We start from the raw sequence: 11654 nt of genomic DNA on the forward strand, positions 1-11654 counted from the left end.
GATCAAAAAATATCATAGAACATAAAAAGTAGGAAACTTAATTCTCTACAAAAAAGGTCTCTTAACATTTTGCCATAGCTCGCTTCGTTTCCGAGATATTTGCAGATTTATCTCAAGGGAAGGGGCCTGACGGACATATTTCGAGATATTTCTTCTTCTTGTTGTTCTTCTTCTGCACAGCTAAACTGGAAGTGGCATTTCCAGCTCGCAATAGTGCAGAGTTATCTCAAAGAGAGGGGCCACGGTGTTTCTGTATCTCTATTATGTTGGTGCGGCTTCGGAACTTTTAAATATCTTGATATATCTCGAGAACTACGCATCTGATCAAAAAATATCATAGAACATAAAAAGTAGGAAACTTAATTCCCTACAAAAATGGTCTCTTAACATTTTGCCATAGCTCGCTTCGTTTTCGAGATATTTGCAGATATATCTCAAGTGAAGGGGCTTGACGGACATATTTCGAGATATTTCTTCTTCTTGTTGTCCTTCTTCTGCACAGCTAAGCTGGAAGTGGCATTTGCGGCTCGCACTAGTGCAGAGTTATCTCAAAGAAAGGGGCCACGGTGTTTCTGTATCTCTATTATGTTGGTGCGGCTTCGGAACTTTTAAATATCTTGATATATCTCGAGAACTACGCATCTGATCAAAAACTATCATAGAACATAAAAAGTAGGAAACTTAATTCTCTACAAAAAAGGTCTCTTAACATTTTGCCATAGCTCGCTCCGTTTCCGAGATATTTGCAGATTTATCTCAAGGGAAGGGGCCTAACGGACATATTTCGAGATATTTCTTCTTCTTGTTGTTCTTCTTCTGCACAGCTAAACTGGAAGTGGCATTTCCAGCTCGCAATAGTGCAGAGTTATCTCAAAGAAAGGGGCCACGGTGTTTCTGTATCTCTATTATGTTGGTGCGGCTTCGGAACTTTTAAATATCTTGATATATCTCGAGAACTACGCATCTGATCAAAAAATATCATAGAACATAAAAAGTAGGAAACTTAATTCTCTACAAATAAGGTCTCTTAACATTTTGCCATTGCTCGCTTCGTTTCCGAGATATTTGCAGATTTATCTCAAGGGAAGGGGCCTGACGGACATATTTCGAGATATTTCTTCTTCTTGTTGTTCTTCTTCTGCACAGCTAAGCTGGAAGTGGCATTTGCAGCTCGCAATAGTGCAGAGTTATCTCAAAGAAAGGGGCCACGGTGTTTCTGTATCTCTATTATGTTGGTGCGGCTTCGGAACTTTTAAATATCTTGATATATCTCGAGAACTACGCGTCTGATCAAAAAATATCATAGAACATAAATTGTAGGAAACATGATTCTCTACAAAAAAGGTCTCTTAAGATTTTGCCATAGCTCGTTTCGTTTCCGAGATATTTGCAGATATATCTCAAGGGAAGGGGCCTGACGGACATATTTCGAGATATTTCCTCTTCTTGTTGTTCTTCTTCTGCACAGCTAAACTGGAAGTGGCATTTGCAGCTCGCAATAGTGCAGAGTTATCTCAAAGAAAGGGGCCACGTTGTTTCTGTATCTCTATTATGTTGGTGCGGCTTCGGAACTTTTAAATATCTCGATATATCCCGAAAACTACGCTTCTGATCAAAAAACATCATAGAACATAAATTGTAGGAAACATAGTTCTCTACAAAAAACGTCTCTTAACATTTTGCCATAGCTCGCTTCGTTTCCGAGATATTTGCAGATTTATCTCAAGGGAAGGGGCTTGACGGACATATTTCGATATTTCTTCTTCTCGTTGTTCTTCTTCTGCACAGCTAAGCTGGGAGTGGCGTTTGCAGCTCGCAATAGTGCAGAGTTATCTCAAAGAAAGGGGCCACGGTGTTTCTGTATCTCTATTATGTTGGTGCGGCTTCGGAACTTTTAAATATCTTGATATATCTCGAGAACTACGCGTCTGATCAAAAAATATCATAGAACATAAAAAGTAGGAAACATAATTCTCTACAAAAAAGGTCTCTTAACATTTTGCCATAGCTCGCTTCGTTTCCGAGATATTTGCAGATTTATCTCAAGGGAAGGGGCCTGACGGACATATTTCGAGATATTTCTTCTTCTTGTTGTTCTTCTTCTGCACAGCTAAGTTGGAAGTGGCATTTGCAGCTCGCAATAGTGCAGAGTTATCTCAAAGAAAGGGGCCACGGTGTTTCTGTATCTCTATTATGTTGGTGCGGCTTCGGAACTTTTAAATATCTTGATATATCTCGAGAACTACGCATCTGATCAAAAACTATCATAGAACATAAAAAGTAGGAAACTTAATTCTCTACAAAAAAGGTCTCTTAAGATTTTGCCATAGCTCGCTTCGTTTCCGAGATATTTGCAGATTTATCTCAAGGGAAGGGGCCTAACGGACATATTTCGAGATATTTCTTCTTCTTGTTGTTCTTCTTCTGCACAGCTAAACTGGAAGTGGCATTTCCAGCTCGCAATAGTGCAGAGTTATCTCAAAGAAAGGGGCCACGGTGTTTCTGTATCTCTATTATGTTGGTGCGGCTTCGGAACTTTTAAATATCTTGATATATCTCGAGAACTACGCATCTGATCAAAAAATATCATAGAACATAAAAAGTAGGAAACTTAATTCTCTACAAAAAAGGTCTCTTAACATTTTGCCATAGCTCGCTTCGTTTCCGAGATATTTGCAGATTTATCTCAAGGGAAGGGGCTTGACGGACATATTTCGAGATATTTCTTCTTCTCGTTGTTCTTCTTCTGCACAGCTAAGCTGGAAGTGGCATTTGCAGCTCGCAATAGTGCAGAGTTATCGCAAAGAAAGGGGACACGGTGTTTCTGTATCTCTATTATGTTGCTGCGGCTTCGGAACTTTTAAATATCTTGATATATCTCGAGAACTACGCATCTGATCAAAAAATATCATAGAGCATAAAAAGTAGGAAACTTAATTCTCTACAAGAAAGGTCTCTTAACATTTTGCCATAGCTCGCTTGGTTTCCGAGATATTTGCAGATTTATCTCAAGGGATGGGGCCTGACGGACATATTTCGAGATATTTCTTCTTCTTGTTGTTCTTCTTCTGCACAGCTAAGCTGGAAGTGGCATTTGCAGCTCGCAATAGTGCAGAGTTATCTCAAAGAAAGAGGCCACGGTGTTTCTGTATCTCTATTATGTTGGTGCGGCTTCGGAACTTTTAAATATCTTGATATATCTCGAGAACTACGCATCTGATCAAAAAATATCATAGAACATAAAAAGTAGGAAACTTAATTCTCTACAAAAAAGGTCTCTTAACATTTTGCCATAGCTCGCTTCGTTTCCGAGATATTTGCAGATTTATCTCAAGGGAAGGGGCCTGACGGACATATTTCGAGATATTTCTTCTTCTTGTTGTTCTTCTTCTGCATAGCTAAGCTGGAAGTGGCATTTGCGGCTCGCACTAGTGCAGAGTTATCTCAAAGAAAGGGGCCACGGTGTTTCTGTATCTCTATTATGTTGGTGCGGCTTCGGAACTTTTAAATATCTTGATATATCTCGAGAACTACGCATCTGATCAAAAAATATCATAGAACATAAAAAGTAGGAAACTTAATTCTCTACAAGAAAGGTCTCTTAACATTTTGCCATAGCTCGCTTCGTTTCCGAGATATTTGCAGATTTATCTCAAGTGAAGGGGCCTGACGGACATATTTCGAGATATTTCTTCTTCTTGTTGTCCTTCTTCTGCACAGCTAAGCTGGAAGTGGCATTTGCGGCTCGCACTAGTGCAGAGTTATCTCAAAGAAAGGGGCCACGTTGTTTCTGTATCTCTATTATGTTGGTGCGGCTGCGGAACTTTTAAATATCTCGATATATCTCGAAAACTACGCTTCTGATCAAAAAACATCATAGAACATAAATTGTAGGAAACATGATTCTCTACAAAAAAGGTCTCTTAACATTTTGCCATTGCTCGTTTCGTTTCCGAGATATTTGCAGATATATATCAAGGGAAGGGGCCTGACGGACATATTTCGAGATATTTCTTCTTCTTGTTGTTCTTCTTCTGCACAGCTAAGCTGGAAGTGGCATTTGCAGCTCGCAATAGTGCAGAGTTATCTCAAAGAAAGGGGCCACGGTGTTTCTGTATCTCTATTATGTTGGTGCGGCTTCGGAACTTTTAAATATCTTGATATATCTCGAGAACTACGCATCTGATCAAATAATATCATAGAACATAAAAAGTAGGAAACTTAATTCTCCACAAATAAGGTCTCTTAACATTTTGCCATAGCTCGCTTCGTTTCCGAGATATTTGCAGATTTATCTCAAGGGAAGGGGCCTGACGGACATATTTCGAGATATTTCTTCTTCTTGTTGTTCTTCTTCTGCACAGCTAAACTGGAAGTGGCATTTCCAGCTCGCAATAGTGCAGAGTTATCTCAAAGAAAGGGGCCACGGTGTTTCTGTATCTCTATTATGTTGGTGCGGCTTCGGAACTTTTAAATATCTTGATATATCTCGAGAACTACGCATCTGATCAAAAAATATCATAGAACATAAAAAGTAGGAAACTTAATTCTCTACAAATAAGGTCTCTTAACATTTTGCCATTGCTCGCTTCGTTTCCGAGATATTTGCAGATTTATCTCAAGGGAAGGGGCCTGACGGACATATTTCGAGATATTTCTTCTTCTTGTTGTTCTTCTTCTGCACAGCTAAGCTGGAAGTGGCATTTGCAGCTCGCAATAGTGCAGAGTTATCTCAAAGAAAGGGGCCACGGTGTTTCTGTATCTCTATTATGTTGGTGCGGCTTCGGAACTTTTAAATATCTTGATATATCTCGAGAACTACGCGTCTGATCAAAAAATATCATAGAACATAAATTGTAGGAAACATGATTCTCTACAAAAAAGGTCTCTTAAGATTTTGCCATAGCTCGTTTCGTTTCCGAGATATTTGCAGATATATCTCAAGGGAAGGGGCCTGACGGACATATTTCGAGATATTTCCTCTTCTTGTTGTTCTTCTTCTGCACAGCTAAACTGGAAGTGGCATTTGCAGCTCGCAATAGTGCAGAGTTATCTCAAAGAAAGGGGCCACGTTGTTTCTGTATCTCTATTATGTTGGTGCGGCTTCGGAACTTTTAAATATCTCGATATATCCCGAAAACTACGCTTCTGATCAAAAAACATCATAGAACATAAATTGTAGGAAACATAGTTCTCTACAAAAAACGTCTCTTAACATTTTGCCATAGCTCGCTTCGTTTCCGAGATATTTGCAGATTTATCTCAAGGGAAGGGGCTTGACGGACATATTTCGATATTTCTTCTTCTCGTTGTTCTTCTTCTGCACAGCTAAGCTGGGAGTGGCGTTTGCAGCTCGCAATAGTGCAGAGTTATCTCAAAGAAAGGGGCCACGGTGTTTCTGTATCTCTATTATGTTGGTGCGGCTTCGGAACTTTTAAATATCTTGATATATCTCGAGAACTACGCGTCTGATCAAAAAATATCATAGAACATAAAAAGTAGGAAACATAATTCTCTACAAAAAAGGTCTCTTAACATTTTGCCATAGCTCGCTTCGTTTCCGAGATATTTGCAGATTTATCTCAAGGGAAGGGGCCTGACGGACATATTTCGAGATATTTCTTCTTCTTGTTGTTCTTCTTCTGCACAGCTAAGTTGGAAGTGGCATTTGCAGCTCGCAATAGTGCAGAGTTATCTCAAAGAAAGGGGCCACGGTGTTTCTGTATCTCTATTATGTTGGTGCGGCTTCGGAACTTTTAAATATCTTGATATATCTCGAGAACTACGCATCTGATCAAAAAATATCATAGAACATAAAAAGTAGGAAACTTAATTCTCTACAAAAAAGGTCTCTTAACATTTTGCCATAGCTCGCTTCGTTTCCGAGATATTTGCAGATTTATCTCAAGGGAAGGGGCTTGACGGACATATTTCGAGATATTTCTTCTTCTCGTTGTTCTTCTTCTGCACAGCTAAGCTGGAAGTGGCATTTGCAGCTCGCAATAGTGCAGAGTTATCGCAAAGAAAGGGGACACGGTGTTTCTGTATCTCTATTATGTTGCTGCGGCTTCGGAACTTTTAAATATCTTGATATATCTCGAGAACTACGCATCTGATCAAAAAATATCATAGAGCATAAAAAGTAGGAAACTTAATTCTCTACAAGAAAGGTCTCTTAACATTTTGCCATAGCTCGCTTGGTTTCCGAGATATTTGCAGATTTATCTCAAGGGATGGGGCCTGACGGACATATTTCGAGATATTTCTTCTTCTTGTTGTTCTTCTTCTGCACAGCTAAGCTGGAAGTGGCATTTGCAGCTCGCAATAGTGCAGAGTTATCTCAAAGAAAGAGGCCACGGTGTTTCTGTATCTCTATTATGTTGGTGCGGCTTCGGAACTTTTAAATATCTTGATATATCTCGAGAACTACGCATCTGATCAAAAAATATCATAGAACATAAAAAGTAGGAAACTTAATTCTCTACAAAAAAGGTCTCTTAACATTTTGCCATAGCTCGCTTCGTTTCCGAGATATTTGCAGATTTATCTCAAGGGAAGGGGCCTGACGGACATATTTCGAGATATTTCTTCTTCTTGTTGTTCTTCTTCTGCATAGCTAAGCTGGAAGTGGCATTTGCGGCTCGCACTAGTGCAGAGTTATCTCAAAGAAAGGGGCCACGGTGTTTCTGTATCTCTATTATGTTGGTGCGGCTTCGGAACTTTTAAATATCTTGATATATCTCGAGAACTACGCATCTGATCAAAAAATATCATAGAACATAAAAAGTAGGAAACTTAATTCTCTACAAGAAAGGTCTCTTAACATTTTGCCATAGCTCGCTTCGTTTCCGAGATATTTGCAGATTTATCTCAAGTGAAGGGGCCTGACGGACATATTTCGAGATATTTCTTCTTCTTGTTGTCCTTCTTCTGCACAGCTAAGCTGGAAGTGGCATTTGCGGCTCGCACTAGTGCAGAGTTATCTCAAAGAAAGGGGCCACGTTGTTTCTGTATCTCTATTATGTTGGTGCGGCTGCGGAACTTTTAAATATCTCGATATATCTCGAAAACTACGCTTCTGATCAAAAAACATCATAGAACATAAATTGTAGGAAACATGATTCTCTACAAAAAAGGTCTCTTAACATTTTGCCATTGCTCGTTTCGTTTCCGAGATATTTGCAGATATATATCAAGGGAAGGGGCCTGACGGACATATTTCGAGATATTTCTTCTTCTTGTTGTTCTTCTTCTGCACAGCTAAGCTGGAAGTGGCATTTGCAGCTCGCAATAGTGCAGAGTTATCTCAAAGAAAGGGGCCACGGTGTTTCTGTATCTCTATTATGTTGGTGCGGCTTCGGAACTTTTAAATATCTTGATATATCTCGAGAACTACGCATCTGATCAAATAATATCATAGAACATAAAAAGTAGGAAACTTAATTCTCCACAAATAAGGTCTCTTAACATTTTGCCATAGCTCGCTTCGTTTCCGAGATATTTGCAGATTTATCTCAAGGGAAGGGGCCTGACGGACATATTTCGAGATATTTCTTCTTCTTGTTGTTCTTCTTCTGCACAGCTAAGCTGGAAGTGGCGTTTGCAGCTCGCCATAGTGCAGAGTTATCTCAAAGAAAGGGGCCACGGTGTTTCTGTACCTCTATTATGTTGGTGCGGCTTCGGAACTTTTAAGTAACTTGATATATCTCGAGAACTACGCATCTGATCAAAAAATATCATAGAACATAAAAAGTAGGAAACTTAATTCTCTACAAAAAAGGTCTCTTAACATTTTGCCATAGCTCGCTTCGTTTCCGAGATATTTGCAGATTTATCTCAAGGGAAGGGGCTTGACGGACATATTTCGAGATATTTCTTCTTCTCGTTGTTCTTCTTCTGCACAGCTAAGCTGGGAGTGGCGTTTGCAGCTCGCAATAGTGCAGAGTTATCTCAAAGAAAGGGGCCACGGTGTTTCTGTATCTCTATTATGTTGGTGCGGCTTCGGAACTTTTAAATATCTTGATATATCTCGAGAACTACGCATCTGATCAAAAAATATCATAGAACATAGAAAGTAGGAAACTTAATTCTCTACAAAAAAGGTCTCTTAACATTTTGCCATAGCTCGCTTCGTTTCCGAGATATTTGCAGATTTATCTCAAGGGAAGGGGCCTGACGGACATATTTCGAGATATTTCTTCTTCTTGTTGTTCTTCTTCTGCACAGCTAAGCTGGAAGTGGCATTTGCAGCTCGCAATAGTGCAGAGTTATCGCAAAGAAAGGGGACACGGTGTTTCTGTATCTCTATTATGTTGCTGCGGCTTCGGAACTTTTAAATATCTTGATATATCTCGAGAACTACGCATCTGATCAAAAAATATCATAGAACATAAAAAGTAGGAAACTTAATTCTCTACAAATAAGGTCTCTTAACATTTTGCCATAGCCCGCTTCGTTTCCGAGATATTTGCAGATTTATCTCAAGGGAAGGGGCCTGACGGACATATTTCGAGATATTTCCGCTTCTTGTTGTTCTTCTTCTGCACAGCTAAGCTGGAAGTGGCATTTGCAGCTCGCAATAGTGCATAGTTATCTCAAAGAAAGGGGCCACGGTGTTTCTGTATCTCTATTATGTTGGTGCGGCTTCGGAACTTTTAAATATCTTGATATATCTCGAGAACTACGCATCTGATCAAAAAATATCATAGAACATAAAAAGTAGGAAACTTAATTCTCTACAAAAAAGGTCTCTTAACATTTTGCCATAGCTCGCTTCGTTTCCGAGATATTTGCAGATATATCTCAAGGGAAGGGGCCTAACGGACATATTTCGTGTTATTTCTTCTTCTTGTTGTTCTTCTTCTGCACAGCTAAGCTGGAAGTGGCATTTGCAGCTCGCAATAGTGCAGAGTTATCTCAAAGAAAGGGGCCACGGTGTTTCTGTATCTCTATTATGTTGGTGCGGCTTCGGAACTTTTAAATATCTTGATATATCTCGAGAACAACGCATCTGATCAAAAAATATCATAGAACATAAAAAGTAGGAAACTCAATTCTCTACAACAAAGGTCTCTTAACATTTTGCCATAGCTCGCTTCGTTTCCGAGATATTTGCAGATTTATCTCGAGGGAAGGGGCCTGACGGACATATTTCGAGATATTTCTTCTTCTTGTTGTTCTTCTTCTGCACATCTAAGCTGGAAGTGGCATTTGCAGCTCGCAATAGTGCAGAGTTATCTCAAAGAAAGCGGCCACGGTGTTTCTGTACCTCTATTATGTTGGTGCAGCTTCGGAACTTTTAAATATCTTTATATATCTCGAGAACAACGCATCTGATCAAAAAATATCATAGAACATAAAAAGTAGGAAACTTAATTCTCTACAAATAACGTCTCTTAACATTTTGCCATAGCTCGCTTCGTTTCGGAGATATTTGCAGATTTATCTCAAGGGAAGGGGCCTGACGGACATATTTCGAGATATTTCTTCTTCTTGTTGTTCTTCTTCTGCACAGCTAAGCTGGAAGTGGCATTTTCAGCTCGCAATAGTGCATAGTTATCTCAAAGAAAGGGGCCACGGTGTTTCAGTATCTCTATTATGTTGGTGCGGCGTCGGAACTTTTAAATATCTTGATATATCTCGAGAACTACGCATCTGATCAAAAAATATCATAGAACATAAAAGGTAGGAAACTTAATTCTCCACAAAAAAGGTCTCTTAACATTTTGCCATAGCTCGCTTCGTTTCCGAGATATTTGCAGATTTATCTCAAGGGATGGGGCCTGACGGACATATTTCGAGATATTTCTTCTTCTTGTTGTTCTTCTTCTGCACAGCTAAGCTGGAAGTGGCATTTGCGGCTCGCACTAGTGCAGAGTTATCTCAAAGAAAGGGGCCACGGTGTTTCTGTATCTCTATTATGTTGGTGCGGCTTCGGAACTTTTAAATATCTTGATATATCTCGAGAACTACGCATCTGATCAAAAAATATCATACTACATAAAAAGTAGGAAACTTAATTCTCTACAAGAAAGGTCTCTTAACATTTTGCCATAGCTCGCTTCGTTTTCGAGGTATTTGCAGATTTATCTCAAGGGAAGGGGCCTGACGGACATATTTCGAGATATTTCTTCTTCTTGTTGTTCTTCTTCTGCACAGCTAAGCTGGAAGTGGCATTTTCAGCTCGCAATAGTGCATAGTTATCTCAAAGAAAGGGGCCACGGTGTTTCTGTATCTCTATTATGTTGGTGCGGCTTCGGAGCTTTTAAATATCTTGATATATCTCGAGAACTACGCATCTGATCAAAAAATATCATAGAACATAAAAGGTAGGAAACTTAATTCTCTACAAAAAAGGTCTCTTAACATTTTGCCATAGCTCGCCTCGTTTCCGAGATATTTGCAGATTTATCTCAAGGGAAGGGGCCTAACGGACATATTTCGTGATATTTCTTCTTCTTGTTGTTCTTCTTCTGCACAGCTAAGCTGGAAGTGGCATTTGCAGCTCGCAATAGTGCAGAGTTATCTCAAAGAAAGCGGCCACGGTGTTTCTGTACCTCTATTATGTTGGTGCAGCTTCGGAACTTTTAAATATCTTGATATATCTCGAGAACAACGCATCTGATCAAAAAATATCATAGAACATAAAAAGTAGGAAACTTAATTCTCTACAAATAAGGTCTCTTAACATTTTGCCATAGCTCGCTTCGTTTCGGAGATATTTGCAGATTTATCTCAAGGGAAGGGGCCTGACGGACATATTTCGAGATATTTCTTCTTCTTGTTGTTCTTCTTCTGCACAGCTAAGCTGGAAGTGGCATTTTCAGCTCGCAATAGTGCATAGTTATCTCAAAGAAAGGGGCCACGGTGTTTCAGTATCTCTATTATGTTGGTGCGGCTTCGGAACTTTTAAATATCTTGATATATCTCGAGAACTACGCATCTGATCAAAAAATATCATAGAACATAAAAGGTAGGAAACTTAATTCTCTACAAAAAAGGTCTCTTAACATTTTGCCATAGCTCGCTTCGTTTCCGAGATATTTGCAGATTTATCTCAAGGGATGGGGCCTGACGGACATATTTCGAGATATTTCTTCTTCTTGTTGTTCTTCTTCTGCACAGCTAAGCTGGAAGTGACATTTGCGGCTCGCACTAGTGCAGAGTTATCTCAAAGAAAGGGGCCACGGTGTTTCTGGATCTCTATTATGTTGGTGCGGCTTCGGAACTTTTAAATATCTCGATATATCTCGAAAACTACGCTTCTGATCAAAAAATATCATAGAACATAAATTGTAGGAAACATAATTCTCTACAAAAAAGGTCTCTTAACATTTTGCCATAGCTCGTTTCGTTTCCGAGATATTTGCAGATATATCTCAAGGGAAGGGGCCTGACGGACATATTTCGAGATATTTCTTCTTCTTGTTGTTCTTCTTCTGCACATCTAAGCTGGAAGTGGCATTTGCAGCTCGCAATAGTGCAGAGTTATCTCAAAGAAAGCGGCCACGGTGTTTCTGTACCTCTATTATGTTGGTGCAGCTTCGGAACTTTTAAATATCTTGATATATCTCGAGATCTACGCATCTGATCAAAAAATATCATAGAACATGAAAAGTAGGAAACTTAATTCTCTACAAAAAAGGTCTCTCAAC

This window comes from Osmia lignaria, unplaced genomic scaffold (assembly GCF_051020975.1).
Source record: "Osmia lignaria lignaria isolate PbOS001 unplaced genomic scaffold, iyOsmLign1 scaffold0016, whole genome shotgun sequence".
In the NCBI taxonomy this organism is placed as follows: Eukaryota; Metazoa; Arthropoda; class Insecta; order Hymenoptera; family Megachilidae; genus Osmia; species Osmia lignaria.